The following is a 17,358-nucleotide window of genomic DNA, read 5'->3' on the forward strand; positions in this document are numbered from 1 at the left end:
TAGTCTGGCGACCTGTCTTGTAGCCAGTAATGCTCCTCATGCCCCTCCACAGCTCTCTCATGTTGTTGATTAATATACTATGAGTATATTCTAGTTGCAGCAGTAGCATGCTGTTGTACTTCTGGCCAACTACAAATACTAAAAAAGTACACTTTGTGGGTAATACAAATATACTTCATTATATAATATAATACACACAGTCTCCTATAATACTGTATTGCAAATGTATTACCAATACACTAAAGAATAAAATGTTTTTGAAGAGCATTACATCAGTAATTATGAGGCAGAATTTATTCATGAGTTCAACAGATTTTATTTTTAAAAGGTTGTCTTACAAACACACAAACTAAAATTTAAACTGTTGTCTAAACCAAGACAGACATTAGTATTAGAGTATACAGGTACAGTATTAGTTCAAACCTGGTGTGTTGATTCTAGCTGTTATACAGAGACAGAAAACAGGCAGAGAGCTACAGAGCATTATACCAGAAGCAAAGTACATACGATTTAGCAATAACACATTAGACAATGCATTCTATAGTTGAAACTATGTACAAAATTTGAATTTTGAATAAATTAAATTGCCGATGAAAATAAAAATAATAACGATACAAACTGACACACGCAATGATGCTGCTTCCAGCTGTGAATTTAAACTAGAAGCGGAGGACTGGGGAGCCAATCAGGAAACATACAGTCCGAATCTGCCCGCCTCCAGTTTCTGATTGGCTCGTGTGGTGACGAGTATAGTCTCTGGTTGGCTGAAATAGTTGCAGAGTTATAACGCTGCTGCAGTTTGTGCAAGTGTAGCTTTTTGATAATCAGCATTATAAGTAATATCAGCATAATAAGTCATTTTCAGTGTGTGCAAAAACAAGTTTGAGAGCGTGCGTGCACGAGAGAGTAGGGCAATAATTATAAGCATAAATAAGTACATATGAATAATTACATTTAAATTTAACTAATAATATACTGAGACTACCGTATTTTAAAATTTGTATTCTAATGTATACTTTCTGAACATTTGTACAATGATTATTTTGAGCATATTTAAAAAAATATATATAAAAAATGTAATTTGAAATAAGTGTGCTTTGAAAATTAGAACATTTCATTTAAAGTGTATTTTCCTATAATATATTTTTGGAAAGTGTACTATAATATAATTATTTTGAAGTACGTTTAAAGTTTAATTCCAAAATTTTTTAAAAGCATGATGTTAGTTTACTTTTTATATATTAACTGGTTAACTTTTTGTAGTATATTTGCAGTGTACTAACAAGGATGTTAATATATTTGTGTGTATTTTTTTATTTTTTTTCACTGCGGAAGTGTAGGAAGATCTTCCGCAGTGGCCTAGGATCCTACTCTCAGGCCTAGGATCAGGTTGGTACATTCCTCCCTAAAGTAGTATCAAACAAGAGTTATTATCCAGCTACCTAACTGGGCAAAGATAGTAAAACAACAAATGCTAAATTTACAGGTAAATCCCAGGAGTCAAAGCAAGATTAGATCTCTTCATTGTTTAAATGTCTATTCTAACAGAGCAGAACAAGAAACCCTGTCATGTTCTAGTATTTTTGATCACTAAAACATGGGTGGGTTCAGACAAAAGGTAAAATTTGTAAAATGCAAAAGTGGTTTAGGACTTGATAAACCAGATATCATGAAAATTAAAGCTGAAATTTTTATTCATTAGTTTACATTTATCTTTTGATCTTAAACCTCTTTAATGTGTTTAAAGCATAAAAATAATGAACAAATAAACAAACAAATAAATAAATAGACCTTTCCACTTTTAGAATGGAATTTAATTTAAAAACAAAGAAAAAATTCTGCATTAATAATGAATAGATTTAGAAAACTGAACTAAATCTCTTATAACCCTTGCTTACCTTGAGTAAGTGGAGTAAGAGAGATGTTTGGTAGATAGTCTTTAGAGGAGTGTGTGAGGCTATTCTATATAAAAGCTAAGGTCCTGCTCTGTAACACAACTCCTCAGAGTGAGCCAGGACCAGCAGGCAGGATGTATGTGGATGTGGTGTGGATGATAGCTGCGATTCTCTGTGTCACCCACTGTAAATAGACACACACACACACACGCATGCACACACACATGCATATGCGCGCATGGAAAACATGGAATCAGACTAAATGACACATTTTACATGTGTTACAACAAAATTTTTTTTATACATGTATAATATTAACAGCGGGTCAGCACACCTGAGAGTTTGTGGAGGCTCAAGATTATAAAGAAAATGACCTCACTGTAAAAATCACTGTGAAAAAAACCATTTACAGAAATCTACAGAACTGACATCTGTGTCTGTCGTCCTCACTGCTGGTAACAACTACAAGGCTTTTGCAGAAATAAAGGTGGGTTCTTTGAGAGTGCAGGTCAAAACAATTACTAGCCATGCATGCTTAGGCATTTAAGAAAAATATATGAATACCATGAGAGAGAGAGCCTATTTTCCAGGAGGAAAAATGTAAATTATGAACTGAGCTGTATTTGAAACCAGGAGATCACAAAGAGGGTTTATTTTGCTGCCAATGACCTCATAACTGCAAATTAAATTATATTATGACATTTAATTTTTAAAAGCATAATCCAAATATTAGACACAAATTTCAAACTTATACAATAACATTTTGCCTTTTTCTTTCATGTATATTTTCAGGTGGACTCTATTTACTAATTAAGTAACTTCTGAGGGCAACTGGATTTAAGTTAAGGCTATAAAGGGGACTGAATGCAATTGCATGCCACACTTTTCAGATATTTATTTCTAAAATTGCTTCCGGATCTTAATTATGTGCTATTTTGTGTTGGTCGATCACTTAAACTCCAATAAAATAGATTTGTTTTTGCTTTGTAGCATGACAAAATGTAGAAACGTTTAAGGGGCATAAATAATTTTGCAAGGCACCTCCACAGTGTCAAGCCCTATTTCTAGCACCAGCATCTTTCTGACACTTTGATGTTGCAGCCCCTACAGACCACAGGATTAAAACCACAACAGTCTCATAAAATATCGGAAGGATGGTGTTGCAGACATTAAAGGACCTGGGACTTTTCAGAAAATACAACCAGCTCTGTCCTTTCTTGTAGATAGCTGCTGTGCTATGTGACAAGTTTATTGTCCAGATGAACTCCCAGATATTTGTATTCTGAGACCATGTCCACTTTCTCCCCCTGGATAGACTTAGGAGTCACAGGGGTCTTACTTCTTTTGAAGTCTACCACCATCATCTTTGACAAGTATTTAGAGATGTTGCCATCCTTTATAAATCCAACAACAACAAAGTCATCAGAAAACTTCTGCAGATGACATGAGCTATATCTGAAGTCAGATGTATAGAGGGTGAAAACAAAAGGAGACAGTACAGTCCCCTGAGGAGCTCTGGTGCTGCAGATCATAGTCTTGGACAAACTGTTCTGTAGTCGAACATAGTGAGGACGGCAGGTTAGATAGTCCATGATCCAGGAAACCAAGGAAGTGTTTATGTGCATGTTCTTAAGTTTCTCTCCCAGTACTGCTGGTTGACTGGTGTTGAAGGCACTTGAAAAGTCAAAGAACATCATCCTTACACAGGTCCCAGATTTGTTGAGGTGGGAGAACAGTTGTATTTTGGCATCCACTACTTCCAGGAAAGGAAGGTAGGCAAACTGAAGAGGGTACACAGAGGACCAGGAGACGAAGTGTATTCAGAATCAGTCTCTCGAACATCTTTATGATATGCGATGTCAGAGCGACAGGCCTGTAGACATTCTGGGACGAGGTATTTTGGGGACTGGCACAATGCATGAGATTTTTCTCAATGCAGGGACTTTCTGTAGAGACAGGCTTAGATAAAAGGTGGCCAGAGGACACCACAGAGTTGGGGAGCACATGATTTCAGAATCGTTGGGTTGATTTTATCTGGACCTGTAGCTTTTGTGGGGCTGAGCTTGCGTAGACCATGTTTGACCTGATCCTCTGAGATAATGATTAAGGGGAGGGGAGGTATTGTAGCTTTTTTTTTGTGTGGGAGAGGATATGGAAGTAGGAGAGAATGGATTAAAGCTAAAGCCAGAAGAAGTGTCAGACAGAGGGACATCAAATCTATTAAAGAAAGTGTTATTAGATCGTTTGCACGTTCCACATTCCCCTCGATAGTCTGGCGACCTGTCTTGTAGCCAGTAATGCTCCTCATGCCCCTCCACACCTCTCTCATGTTGTTTTGTTTCAGCCTCTGTTCCATTTTTTTTCTATAGGACTCTCTAATCCCTGATTGCTGCCATACTGTAAGCACCTTTTACATTAGCAGGTCTATTTAGTTCTCTTTATCTTTGTCGTCTCTGTGCTGCTTTCTTCCACCTCTGCATCCTCTCAACATCCTCCACCGTATCTCATCCACTATAATTAAAGTCCTAAACAGAATCCGATCTGTAATGCAAGAAATCTGATTCAGAGAGAGCAACTGCACCAAGTTGCTGCACGCTTTCACATGCGCATAACTTGCACTTTAATATTTACAACCTCACTGGTGTTAGTTACCTAGACAGGTTAACCCACATGCTAATCCACCCACAGGTAGCATCTAAATCACGTGTGCAATTTAAGAACAAACTGTGTAATTTTAAACTTAAATATACTACATGTTGTTTTCACCACAGACTCTGTAGGCAGGCAAAGTAGGTGGTGCGTTACCGCCACCTAAAGGTCTGAATGAATAATGCTTGGTAAAGTGGTTTTACCAGCACATTTCTCTTACACACTGGTCACTTAAACATTTGCAGGTGTAGCATGTCTGGATTGGTCACTCTTACACACAAGGACCATGCAACCATGCAGCAATGAAATTCAGTGCTTTCTTTATTTCTGCAACAAAGAGAAATAATCAGTGGGTGAAACAGGCAACAGCTTCTCCCTCTCTGGCACACACACTAGCATACGATACCATTTAATTAGCATCATGATATACATCAATTAAGTCAAATAAACATATTAAATGATTAATTTCCATTATGACCAACACAATTAAATGCCAGTATAAGGTAGTCACGTGCAACAAATAAGCATTTTAGGCAAAAACATTGTCATACCAGAGTCATTCACGGGGAGAACCGTATAGTACATGCGCTCGTGGGCCTCGCACACAGGTAGACTGAGGCAATCACATGTTGCATGCAGAGAAAGCCTGAAGTGTCCCGCTGATATCGCTCCCCCTGCCAAACAAGGCCTCGACAATAGAGTTTCACTACTTTAACATTCTATTTTTTTTAACTTGTGAACAATTACGGAAGAACATGAATTCATGAAGTTCATTAAACCAATAAAACAAAATGGAAGAGAATTAAAACATCATAGACAATATAATAAAGGTGAAAGAAGAAAAATAAAAATAATCATACAAATAAGGAAGGAAAAAGCAGAACAAGCAAGATTTAATCAATGTATTATTCACACCAGTTACATTCGCCCCCCTGAACTTTACGAATTTTAACCATAATAGGGTATACACTGGAGTATACACTGGAGTCATTGGACCAAATGTTATCCAGAAAGTTGTGCAACAAAATGTGTCTCCCACTCACAGGGAAGGTGAGTACGGCAAGTTGATCAGGCTTACTGCAATCACCTGCAAAGGGTGCCTTAAACACCATTCATCTCAGACTAACCACGTCTCTCATCTGGAACAACATACCGAAATGCATTGACTAATCATAAAACTCAAAATAATATAAAACAATATTGTACTCTATGTTCTCATCCCAATAAAGATCATACAATCCCACCAACTGGATCAAGAGTTTTGATGGATTGGGCCATGTATTCTATTGACGGGTTTTACAATCCTACCCACTCTGGTCCGAACATTAAGTAAAACGGGGTGTAGCCAGTGGATTCGTGCGCGGTACAATTATACGCAAATGTCAGTATCTGAAGCAACTGCGACCACCTTTCCTTAGACCTCGACGAGAGTGCCTTGATCAATTTGCCCAGGGTTCTGTTGAACCTCTCAACACTCCCATTTCCCATTGGGTGATAAGCAGTCGTTCGCATATTTTTACTCGCAAGCATTTTTTTACTCCAGCAACCTACAGCAACTCTCGGATCAATTGACTCTTAAAGTTAGCCCCCTGAATCCTGTCAGGAAAACCGTATACACCGAAATAATGGTCCCACAACTGTCGTGCTACTTGTTTTGCTGACTGATCACAACATGGAAAAGCACGAGCCATCCGAGAAAAATGGTCAGTCACAACCGACACGTCCACACTATGACCTTTTGAATTTTCTGCAGTCCAAAAATCGATGCACATGAGCTCCATTGGACTTGACATTTTCATGCTCTCCAATGGTGCTCTACCTTCGGGCTCAGGCGTTTTACTGACTACGCAGCACTTGCAACACCTAACATACTTGCGAATGTCACGTTCCAACCCAATCCAAAAGAATCTTTGTCTTGCCTGATGCATTGGTCGACCTTGGCCCTGGTGCCCTGCCTCGTCATAACAACATAGAACAGAACCCTGGATAGACAGGGATCATTTTGTTGTCTGTCTCGAAGTTCATCTAATGAGAAGACTGGCAGTGGGCACTGCCCCGGGGGCAACAACTGTTGGGCATCCTGGGCAATCCAAGAGATTGCTCTTGACTCAACCCCTGCTTCCCAGTCACTGTGATTTTGTAACACTGCAGACACCTTGGCATTGGAAAGTGGATAATGGCTTAACACTGTGCAGGAAGAGCATTTAATGCTCTGAATATCAGCACTAAGCCTGAATGCCTGCTGCACCGTCTCTTCGCCAAATTGTTCCGCTTCCTTGAGCAACACATTGTATAGCTCATTTAACAGCCTCTGACTGACCTGACTATGGACGAAGGGTTGACGACTTAAAGCATCGGCCACCACGTTTTAACTGCCAGGTATGTACTTGATGCTAAATTGGTAGGGTGCTAACTTGGAAACCCACCTCTGCTCACACACATCGAGTTTAGGCTTTGTGAGTATGTAAGTCAAAGGATTGTTGTCCGTCCAAAATACAAACTCTTGACCCTTCAGCCAGTGGCTGAATTAGTCACAAACGGACCACTTCAAAGCCAAGAGCTCTAGACTGTAAGCAGGGTACCTTGTCTGAGAGCGCGTGAGTGCTTTGCTGGCAAAAGCAATTGGCTGGGCTCTAGTCTCACCTTCTGTGACATTACAGCGCCCAACCCATCTATAGACGCGTCAGTGGACAAAATGAATGGACAGCTAAAATCAGGGTGCGTCGGTACCACAGAATTCATCAACACAGCTTTTAACTGCTGGAAGGCCATACTGTGCTTATCCTTCCAGTCATCAGGACTCAACTTCCTGAACGTAGCACCCCTCTCCGAAGATTTCTTTCCCCTGGGCGCAGCTGTCAAGGCAAACAGGGGTTTTGCTATGGTAGAACAGTTCTGGATAAACCTCTGATAATACAAAACTATCCCAAGGAACAATTTATTTTTTTTCTCTGGGATGGGGTAACTCCATCCTCCATCATTAAGTCAGACTCTTCTACCACTCCAATAGCACTAACCTTATTTGCGTCGGTTGTTACTCCTGAACTATCGATGACGTGCCCTAAAAACCACACGCTCCTCCTGAGGAAATTACACTTCTTGGGGGCTAGCTTTATCCCATGCTCTTGGAGCCTACTGAACACCATCTCAAGCCTCTTGATGGCCTCACCTTTATCTGGGGCCTATACAAGTAGGTCGTCCAGATAACAGAGTAAGGTCAAGAAGTTTTTATCGCCAAAGATGTTAGTCATCAGGCGCATAAAGCTAGCAGGACTATTGCAGAGTCCTTGAGGTAAACGGTTAAATTCAAAGAGCCCTATCGGCTTTATGTCCACCTAAGGCTGCCAAGCAGTCTGCTTGGTGAGGTAAGGGATGAGCATCCTTGACAGTTCTGGCATTAGACCAACGGTAATCAACACAAACACAAAGATCACTGCTTTTCTTGCATACCAAAACTAACGGGGATGCCCACTTACTGCAAGCCTTGTGGATAATCTCTTGCTCCTCCATTTCGGAGAGAACCTTTCTCAGTTTTTGATATTGAGCAGGGGGAACATGACGATACGGGAGCCTGAACGGGCGACTATCTGATAGGTGAATCCTGTGAACAATCTCTTTGGCTTTACCACAATCTTACTTGTGTTTAGAAAACACATCTTGATGTCTTTGAATAAACTGCAAAAGCTGGTCTTTCCAGTACGGATTCGTCTCACAGGACTCAGGGTCAAGATCACAGAGTCCGAGCTTCTGCAGTGTGTCATGAATACCACAAGGAGAACCAACCTCTGTATCTGCACTAGAGGAGACAGATTGGCTCTGTATGTTCACCAATTCCCTGTCACCATGTCCAGACTGGGTGTCAAGATCCTCTTAGATCTTAGCATTACGTCTCAAAGTGACAGGCTTACTAGATGGGTTGAGCAACTTAACTGGTACCCATCTGTCACCAGGCAGCGTAGCTATAACTCGCCCAACAAGAACACCCTTCTTATGAGTTTGTTCTCTGATTCAATCATCACAGTGCTACCTACAGAAACAGCGGAACTCATTGGGAGCCTACCCCACACAAGGTGCTCTTGCTGAGGTAACGGTGTGACTGCTTGAGTAAGCTTAGCAGTACTGACAACTGTTGGAATATTACCACCCTCCTATCTATCATGCCCAGACAGCATACACAAGAATCATTGAATATCTTTTACTCCCGTGAAATTTGGCTGGCTCATGATACACCAATGATCAGCAGATCTTTTTGCCCTGGTACCAAGTAGGTACGACAACTGGAAATCCATACACACACCTTTTTAGCTGTTAGATACACTTAGGTTTGACCCGAACACAGCCACAACCAACGAGCAAAACATCAGCATGGGGCTTCTCAACCTCAAGAGTTTCACATGCATCCAGTAGCTTGCGCTCTATTTCCTTGTTAATAGTACATGCCATTAATCCAGTATCCAACAGGCCTTGGCAAGTGACCGCATCATTTACCAACACCTCCGTGTAAAACAAACTATCAGCTTTTTCTAGCTTCGCTGTGTTTTGGAATAAAATGATGCTGCCGCTTGGTTCGGCCTGACAGTGGTTGCTGTAAATTAACATAGGATCATCCTTGCTGCTGAGAGGCTGACTCTCAACACTCTCACTGCCCTCTCCCCAATTTGAGTGATCTCATTTTCCTGATCATTACTAATCTGGGCAACACCCTGTGCAACAATTCTGTGACACTGCTTGCGTTGATGTCCAAACTCTAGACACTCAAGGCATTTTTTTTCTCTCATGCAGTGTGAGCGAGTCGAGTGGGATCGATCTCAGAAATCATGACTGTACTTTCACTTCCCACTGTTACCTGAGTGCTGACAGGCTTTTCAGCAACAACAGCTCAAGCTCATCCATGGCCTCCTGGACCTCTTCAGCTGACCATTTGTTTATAGGCTTGCACCTAAAGACATTCGGAAGATCAGGATTAGGACAGTTCCTGATAAACATTATTGCGATCTCCGAGCTAATGTTTTCCATCTTTCCACATCTTCTTAGGTAAGCATCTGCTAGCTCAGCTGCTTCATTTAACCCAACCCAATAGTCAACAGGGTGCTCATTAGGCTTTGGCTAAGTCGTGTAAAAATCAGCTAACAGCTGGCAAGAGCCAGGACTCTCGCTAAAGTAACGCTGTAATACTTCATAAACTACTTCAGGACATACTGTAGTACTGCAACTGGGCTTCTTTTTAGCTTAACCCGACCACTGAGATGTTTCAGTATTTCTTCTACACTAGCAGCTTTGCTGCAACCCCTTTTGCTCAGATACACATTCATCTGTTCAATCCATTCCAAGATGGGGCATTTATTGCCATCATCCCCTCTAAACAGTTGAGGTTCTTTAATGTCAGTCTTGACTACTAGGTTCACCTTGGAAAGATCAAGATTTGTAGACAGGGGCGTTGTGCTAAAGGTTTGCTGCTCAAATTACCGAGTAGAAAGAGGTAGTGCAGAACTGTGACTGGTTAACAACCGTGAGACAATTAAGTCACCTATCTGGCTTCCAAGCTCACCAATGAGGTTGCGTAGTTGCTCTGTAACATTATCGTAACCAGCATTAACAGGAGTGGAAGACTTTGGTTCACTTAGCTCGTTATTATGTGATGTGGTTTGAGCAGTCACAGAATCATAGACCAAAACACGTGGTTTACCAACTATAGGCTCTGATAACCCCCAAAAACCACGTCCCCTCCAATGTGTGGCGTAGTTAAATTTTCATTCCACCTCCCCTCTGCCATATTATGATAAGTAGATGGTAGGAGGAAACATATCCAAGAAAATTAACTTCACAGTTACTGCACTGTCTACAACAGAATTAAGGAACCGAAAAACTACAGTTTAAAATACACAATGTGTGAAGCCCAATGTGTGCATAACGTGAGTGAGGACTCAGTTACTCAGTTCAGCTCGATGTCCAGACACTGCCACTAGAATCTCAATAATGAAAAACCTTCACCCATTGTTGATTTCAGAAGCGTTGTGATCCCGCGTTGTCGAACCTCAGCGATCAGCTGCAGCAGATCTGGTGTATCTGGGTCACAGCACCAAATTTATGTAGTATGTCTGGATTGGTCACTTTCACACACACAAGGACCATGCAACCATGCAGCGATGAAATTTAGTGCTTTCTTTATTTCTGCAACAAGGAGAAATAATCAGTGAATAATCAGAAAGGGGGTGCTTTAGACACACACACACACACACACGCGCACACAGTAAAGGCGAGAGAGCAAGAAAGAGAGAGAGAGTGTGTGAACCGACACGGTGTCAAATTACACGTGCGCACACATAACGCACACACATAACGACAGGCTGATTTGCTTTTCTTGCGTGCACACACGTGTTATAAGAAACAGTACACACACGCTGTACACACACAAAATAACATGTTAACACACACGTGGTCACAGTGTTATAGTAGAAAGTAGACGCATGCACGGATGTTGATTATACCAGTAAGCGACGCACACTTAAACCCAGCAGGGGAGACAATTGCTCAGACAAAAGCTCAGTTGTGATCACATGACGCTCGGCCTCAAAACATGAAGCACATGCAAGATACATGATACTCGGTACTCGTAAACCAAGACTTGTTCATTTTTCAAGTCAAAATTTATGAAATTTTTTTGCTTGTCTTGTGGAACACTTGCAAACCGTGTTACTTGCAATCCGAGGCTTCACTGTATTGCCATATCTTTTTCCCTTAAGGGTGGGTTAACTGATTAACTGATTTACAATTTATAGCATACACTTTATCTTCTATCCGTCCAGTGTCTAGCACGATTTAGTGTATCTTACTAATTCTGTTTATCCCGTGGCCAACGATGATAATACAAAATCTGGTTTTATATTTATGAACAAGTTAATGTAAGATCTGGGCAAATGTTTTAACTTTAAAATACACAATCAAGACAACAGTTCTGTTTTCAAATAACAATAATTTTTTGATCTACCTTATGATACTTGAAACTATGTTACTTAAGCACACACACACACACACACACACGGACACAAACAGTTCAGTGGGTGAAAGGTAAAAGAGTTCTGAGGAAGTCTCAAATGTCTAGAACTGGTTATTAGATTTGAGAAAACCACAAGATCAGAGCCTTGAGTTTAATTTTACTGCTTAGTTTTGGATCGCAAACGAATTTGTTTGTTTGCTTGCTGATTGGTTGATGTACTATTGTTGGAATGACATCTTTTGAGAGAAGCCTTTTGGTGACGCATTGGTTGCTTGGTTACTGATGGTGGCACTCTGGAAGTTCTTCTAAGTGTTTCTTTAGTGCAAGTTCTGGCACGAAGTTTCGTTGAGGTTTATTGAGGTACTTAATCACCTAGTGGTGCAATGTGTGAGCACATGTTGGATCCCAAAGGCGTAAGAGCGTCTGGAAGAGCGCCTGGAAGAGCGCCCACAAGAGCGGGAGAGATATAAGAAAAATATTACCTGGATATTGCATAGAAGAGTATCCAAGCTATTGGGGAAAGAATTCTTTCTAGTTCACTTGTAATGATTCAGAGGAGATCTGAATCAAATGCAAAGATGAATTGAAATCTTGAAAGAAACTGCAGTACAACAGCTGCACTTCTCTCTTTCCCCCTGCTTAGCTTTTGTCACCCACTGTGAGTACACACACACACACACACACACACATGCACACAGACAAGCGCGCACACACACAAACAAACATACTGTATGTATGGGCAAACTTTTTCTCATGTTATTTATCTTTGATTTATTCAGGTGGTTTTAGGGGGTTGGTTTAATCTTTAAATAATGTTTTAATAATGTTTTAATAATATTTTAAATTATTTATCTGACACATTTTCTATGCATTAAATGTCTTTTAACTTTATTTTAAATAATTTACTCTTGGGAAATTTCTGTAGGACTTAAACCTGGAATCAGACCAAATGATGATGATGATGATGATGATTATGATGATGATGATTATTATTATTATTATTATTATTATTAATATTAACAGGAACGTCTTGGTGGCCCCAAACCTGCTGCGGGTGGGCACACCTGAGAGAGTGTTTGTGGAGGCTCAGGATTATAGTGGAAATGACCTCAATGTAAAAATCAGTGTGAAGAACCATCCACAGAAAACTACAGAACTGACATCTGAGCCTGTTGTCCAATGGCTAATGCTGGTTCCCATTAAAAGGTATAAGAAAACACAGTGCATCACTGTTTTGGTGGCAAAACTACTTAATATCAGGTGGGTGGCCATAATGTATTGATCAGTGTATATGGAATTAAAACCACAAAAGAAAGATAAGCACAACAACATGACATGACTGTGACAAACACAAGACAAAGAGCACTAAAAGAGACAAAACGTTGCGGGTCTTCTCAGTGGTTCACCTCTAGCAGAAGGGAATCATGGCATTGCTGATTGGTTGATGTACTGTTGTTGGAATGACATCTTTTAAGAGAAGCCTTTTGTTGACGCATTGGTTGCTCTGTTACCGATGGTGGCACTCTGGAAGTTCTTTTAAATGTTTCTTTAGTGCAAGTTCTGGCACAAAGTTTCGTTGAGGTTTAATGAGGTTTTTGAAGAATGGATGACTCGATCGCCTAGTGGTGCAATGTGTGAGCACATGTTGGATCCCAAAGGTGGAAGAGCGCCCGGAAAAGCGCCCCGCAAGAGTGGAAGAGAGATAATAAAAAAAAAAGATAACCTGGATATTGCATGGAAGAGTATTCAAGATATTGGGAAATGCAAAAATTAATTGGAATCTTGAAAGAAACTGCAATACAATTTTAGACCTTTAAACTAAGTAAATAAATGCTTTTGCAAAGTGGAAATCTTTTCCCCAGTGAGGAGTTCCAAATGATCAAAGGTTAAATTGACAGAAGAAGATTCAGCTGAACTTTACTTGATTAAACCTATACATGCCTCAAGCAGCAAAGCAAGTGTAGTAAAATGCACAGGCCCAGGAACGGGTTGGTAAATTCATTCATAAAGTAATTTCAAACAAGAGTTATTATACAACCTACTATCTATACTATTAACTACCTGACTGGGCAAAAATATAGTACTAGGTTCATTTAAATCTTAAACATCAAATGCCCTAAATCCCAGCACCCAAACAAAAAGAAATGTTTCATATTTTGAGTGGTCATCTAGACATCTAGATCTAAATATCAGAAAATTAAAGCAGAAATTTTGATTTCTTATTTGACATTTATCATTTGTAATCATCATTTTGGTCTCAAACGCATTTTTTTCAGTGTTTATTTAATAAGTTAAGTTAAGTCTTTATTGGTCATATTTACATTACAGCACAGTGAAATTATTTCTTCACAAATTCCAGCATAACTGAGGTCAGAGCGAGGGTCAGCCACGATACCGCACCCTTGGAGCAGATAGGGTTGAGGGCCTTGCTCAAGGGCCCAACAGGGCAACCTGGTGGAGCTGTGGATCAATAAATAGTCAATTTAATTCGGCTTGTATTGTCATTTCAACCATGTCCAAATAAATAAAATAAATAAATAAATAAAGCCTGTCACCTTTGGAAAGTAGCGTACTTCTTTAAAAATATTGTTGAGAAAAAGAAAATTCTTTAATCTTAATATTTAAGGAAAACAGTGCTTTACATGATATATAATTTAAAGCATACAATATTTTTTCCCAGGTTCAACTTAGTAGGTGGAGTGTAAAGCTGAGGTCTTTTGTAATTGGTCTCTGGAGGGGTGTGTGTATAAGGCTGTTATGTGTAAAAGCTGAGGCACTGCTCACTAACACTCACTTCCACAGACTGAGCCAGGGTCAGCAGACAAGATGACTATGGACATGGTTTGGCTGACAGCTGCTGCACTTCTCTCTTTCCCCCTGCTTAGCCTTTGTCACCCACTGTGAGTACACACACACACACACACACACACACACACACACACACACACACACAAACACAAACGTACTGTATGTATGGGTAAACATTTCCCCATGTTATTTGTCTATGATTTATTCAAGTGGTTTTAGGGTGTTAGTTTAATCTTTAAATAATGTTTAAATAATATTTTAAATTATTTATTTGACTCATTTCCTATGCATTAAATGTCTTTTAACTTTAAATAATTTACTCTTGGGAAATTTCTGTAGGACTTAAACATGGAATCAGACCAAATGATATTTATTATCATTATTATTATTATTATTATTATTATTATTATTATTGTTGTTGTTGTTATTATTATCATTATTATTATTATTATTATTATTATTATTATTATTATTAATATTATTATTATTAACAGGAACGTCTTGGTGGCCCCAAACCTGCTGCGGGTTCTGCACACCTGAGAGAGTGTTTGTGGAGGCTCAGGATTATAGTGGAAATGACCTCAATGTAAAAATCAGTGTGAAGAACCATCCACAGAAATCTACAGAACTGGCATCTGAGTCTGTTGTCCTCACTGCTGCTAACAACTACCAGGCTATTGTAGACATAAAGGTGGGTCTCAGTGTAAAGTCACCTAGTATCAAGTTAAAAAACTGTTAAGAGTTTTGAGGAGAACTTTTAAGAGCTTTAGGAGTTTCATAAGCAGAAGAGAAAAGGGCAGACTAAGTTGATGTACCTGTTCCCATATTTTGCTTTTATTTGTTTATTATAAGGAAATTCAGTCTTTATTTGTAATATACTGGACAGTGAAATTATTTTATTCTTTGCATATCCCATGTTCTTGTTAGTAGGCTGGTGTCAGAACGCAGGGTCAGCTTAGATGGAGCAGAGAGGAGCAGAGAGGGTTAAGGGCCTTGCTCAAGGGCTGTTACAAACCAACACTGGATCTTAGGTGGACATTACTTACAAATAGATTATAAACAAAAAATGACCTACATTGTGAATGAAGTGAAAATAAATATTTATATTATTGATAAAATAAATAAGTAAATAAATAGTTGTGTGATTTGAGTAAAATATGCAAAATAGGCCTATTATTTAAAAGTAAATATAAAGTGTATATAGTATTTATTGTAGTGAGTATGGGTCATGCATTTTCCAAACCCACACCCATGCAAACCCAACCCACCTGACCCCTTGTTATATGTGAAAATCAAGCACTGCACTGGCACTGCGACCCATCAACCCACCTGTGAAAACCATGATGTAGTTTGTATAGCACTAGACTGATAAATGGGCCAGAGGAGCTCACTGACAGAGGACAGCGAGAGGACGAGGAAGACCTTTACTTTTTGACCCCACTTTCAGAAGAGAGAGGAGCCAAACAATATAGAAAACGTAAAATAAAAAAATAAAAAATAGTTTCAGGCTTATGACAAAAACATAAAATAATTTTTGTGCTGGCAGTGTAAGCACAGTGTAAACAAAAGCCTATGGATACCATTTAGGGGAAAAAGTGACCTTCCAATAATCAATCAGTCTGTGTATCAGTCATATGTGTGTGTGTAAAAAATGTGACAGAAAAAGAGAAAATAAAATAAAAAGTGATTTAGTTTTTTTTTTCTGTTTATTAATAATTAGGCAAACACTAAATATATATTTTGTTAGTCATGGATCGGCCAACATGCAACACAAAATGTTTTCTCTAAAGATCATCTGAAACTGCCGAACCAAATGGTATGTTTGTGAGTCGCATAAGTCAAGACATGCAACACTAGCACTTTGTGGTTTTTGACGTTTTCTTTAGAACCACTAAGTCTTCAGAAGAATGTGTCATACCTAGCAACAGGGTTAGCCCTGCATCCGCAGAGATTTTGTCTTTTCTTTGCTCAGAGTTGCTCTGAGATCATAAATCACTCTCATAGAGGATTCTTTGAATTGTCATGAATAAAGCCTTAACGGTTCCCAGTATGGTTGTCTTTCATCTGTTCATATTATTTGTTCCTTCTTGGTATGTTTTGTTCCTTGTTATCTTTTACTTATTAATTTTACTCCTTCTTGTATTCTGTCATTTCTTAATTTTGTTTTTACACAACTGATAAGATGAGATAAGATGAGATAACACAAAGTTTTTTTTTTGCTTAAATCTAGAGGGAACTTGCAGTTCTGCAGCAACTTAGCCATAACCACAGACTAAAACATACACAAGTACTTAGGGGAAGAAGGGAATAAAATAGAATAAAATAAAATAGACCAAGTAATACGATAACAGACACACACACACACACACACACACACACACACACACACACACACAGGGAGGTAGTATGTCTAAAAAACAAATATGCTTTTTATTAATAAAGCCTTATATAATATATGTATTATATAATTACTATTATATTATATGGTTTATTAAACACTAAAATTGATTGCATAACTTTTTTTGTGGTTCAGATTTCTGACAACAAAGCCTTCTTCAATGGTGACCCACTGGAGAAGCACTATGTTTACCTGCAGGCTCAGTTTCCCTCTGCCCTGCTCGAGAAAGTGGTGCTGCTCTCCTTCCAGTCTGGCTATATATTTGTTCAAACAGACAAGAGCATCTACACACCTGGAGCAACAGGTAAAGCAGTCTGGACTCACTGAAACACTATATGGACTATCATGTAGCAAAAAAGTTTCACTTTTTCATGCACATTGCAGTAAAAGAGCATCTGAAATTAAACAGCATTAAAGTGAATTTTTGGTGTCAAGGATTGAAGTATAAGGCAGATAGATGCAAGTTCAGTTAAGAGTGAAGGGAGTGAAGGCCGGCCTGTGTAGTTCGATCCAATAGAAAAGCTACTGTGGCTCAAAGGCTGCAATAATGTATTGATCAGTGTATATGGAACTAAAACCACAAGAGAAAGATAAGCACAACAACATGACAT

General features: G+C 39.2%; 1 pseudogene; it reads left to right on the top strand.

Annotated features, from left to right (window-relative positions):
- The first annotated feature begins 14,345 nt into the window (after nucleotides 1-14,345).
- Nucleotides 14,346-17,358, top strand: part of LOC128506539 (complement C3-like) — a 34,248-nt pseudogene continuing 31,235 nt past the window's right edge.

The sequence above is a fragment of the Clarias gariepinus genome, chromosome 18, assembly GCF_024256425.1.
Source record: "Clarias gariepinus isolate MV-2021 ecotype Netherlands chromosome 18, CGAR_prim_01v2, whole genome shotgun sequence".
NCBI lineage: Eukaryota > Metazoa > Chordata > Actinopteri > Siluriformes > Clariidae > Clarias > Clarias gariepinus.